This window comes from Pan troglodytes, chromosome X (genome assembly GCF_028858775.2).
Source record: "Pan troglodytes isolate AG18354 chromosome X, NHGRI_mPanTro3-v2.0_pri, whole genome shotgun sequence".
NCBI lineage: Eukaryota > Metazoa > Chordata > Mammalia > Primates > Hominidae > Pan > Pan troglodytes.
The window spans coordinates 44,924,002-44,926,291 of NC_072421.2; the positions used below are offsets into that span (position 1 = coordinate 44,924,002).

Here is a 2,290-nt window from a genome sequence, read left to right on the forward strand (position 1 = left end):
CCTCTGGCTAACAGCTGGCGAGGAAACGGGGACTTTAGTCATACAGCTAAAAGAACCAAATCCTACCACAATCATGTTAGTTTGGAAGAGGACTTCCAGTCCCAGGTGGGCATGCAGACAGACAACAACTTGATTTCAATCTTATGAGCTCCTCAACAGAGAACTCAGCTATGTTGTTGTGCCAGCCTCCTGACCTATGGAAAAAGTGATCTGAAAAATGTATGCTGTCATAAGACGTAAAGTTTGTGTTAATTTCTTATGCAGCAATAGAGAACTGACACAATCAATAAAAATAAATTCCAATTTAAAAAACAAACTTTTACAAATTTTTGAACCAAATTTAGAAAAATGTATTTATGACTGTGGTGCAGGGAAAGATTTCTTTTCTTTTTTTTTTTTTAAGGTTACACAATAATTTATTGAGAGCCTCCTCTCCCCGCCCTTGCAGTCTCTAGGTTACTTTTTCTGCTTATAGATTTTGCGCACCAGCCCCAGAAAGATGGCTGGGGTCAGGGGTGCTGCGTACTGTTCAATGAGACCCATAATGTGGCTGTAACTGTCTTCCTCATATTGCAAGAACACGGCCAGCAGATTCAGCTCCTCAGATATTGCCTTAACCTGGGCCACCTTCTTGGCCTCCTTCTGCCGGTAGTTCTCCTTCAGGATCTGGTACTATTCTGGAGTGGCCTGTTGCAGACACTGAACCACCAGCCAACCGCATTTGTTGTCCTGGATGTCAGTGCCAACTTTGCTGGTCACACTGGGGTCCCCAAAGAGGTCAAGGTAATCATCCTGAATCTGAAAGAACTCTCCCATCTCCAGCAGGATCTTCTTGCCATTAGCGTGCTCCTTGTCGCCATCAATTCCTGCCATGTACATGGCTGCAGCTACAGGAAGGTAGGAGTAGAAAGCTGCCTTGTACTTGACGATAGATTTGTATCTCTTTTCAGTGAATCTGCCAAGATCCACATTGCCCTGGGGGGCTGTGATGAGGTCCAGGGTCTGCCCAACCTCAGTCTGATAGGAACTCTGCAGGAAGAGCTCGATTAGGTCCAGGTAATAGGGCTGCTCCAGGCTGGGTGCGGTGGCTCACACCTGTAATCCCAGCACTTTGGAAGGCTGAGGTGGGTGGATCACCTGAGGTTGGGAGTTCAAGACCAGCCTGACCAACATGGAGAAACCCCGCCTCTACTAAAAATACAAAATTAGCCGGGTGTGGTGGCATATGCCTGTAATCCCAGCTACTCGGGAGGCTGAGGCAGGAGAATCACTTGAACCTGGGAGGCAGAGGTTGTGGTGAGCCAAGATTGCACCATTGCACTCCAGCCTGGGCAACAAGAGCGAAACTCTGTCTCAAAAAAAAAAAAAAAGAAAAGAAAGAAAAAAAAAGAAAAAATAGGGCTGCTCTGGGCAATAGAGCTTCAGCAGGTGGTAGATACATACTTCCAGAAGCATAGCATCATTGATGGCATCCAAACCCATGCGCGGCTTCTGATACCATCAGATCTGTCCCCGGCGGGAGACAGATGAATCCATGATGTCATCTGCCACCAGGAAGAAAGCTTGCAGCAGTTCCACACACCAGCCCACGGTCAGGGCCTGCTGGAGACTATCAGCATCCTGTTTCCTCGGCTCCACCAGCTCCCAGAATGCTACTAGCACCATCAAATCCTGGTGATACTTGCCTCCAATGGCATTGTACTCCAGGACCTCCTTGAGCCGGTCAACAGCATCTCCTGTCTCTGAGTGCCCCATCTCATCCTCACTCAGCACCCTAATGATCTGGGGGAAGTGCTGAACGAAATCCTGCTTTTCTTGGGCATAAACATCTGATTTCTGGTCTCCATTCATTCTGAGGGAGGAGCAAAGGGCTCTGTTCCTGGATGTGGGTTCCTGCTTGGTCAGGATTTCTTAAAATATAAAAGGCACAAACTCTAAAGGAAAAGGTCAAGAAATTCAACTATACTAAAGTTACATACTTCTGGACTATAAAATGCACCAAAAAATAAAGTGAAAAATAAATCTGTGGACTAGGAGATGCTATTTACAACACATAAAACTTAAAAAGAGTATTTTTAAGAAGCTCCTACAAATCAATGAGGGAAAAAGAAGCCAGCAGAATATGAATTGGTAACTCATAAAAAGGAAGCTTGAAAAGCCAACAACAAAAAGATGTCCAATATGACTATTCATCAGAGAAATGCAAATTAAAACAGTAATAAAATATCATTTTCCCCCATTGGGTGGACAAAAGCTAAAAATTCAGATAATACCACGTTTTGGCAAGGAT

The 2,290-nt window shown here is 45.0% G+C and overlaps 1 pseudogene; it reads right to left on the reverse strand.

Moving 5' to 3' along the window:
• Window positions 1–456: 456 nt before the first annotated feature.
• LOC743530 (farnesyl pyrophosphate synthase-like) lies at window positions 457–1,887 on the reverse strand (annotated as a pseudogene).
• Window positions 1,888–2,290: the final 403 nt, after the last annotated feature.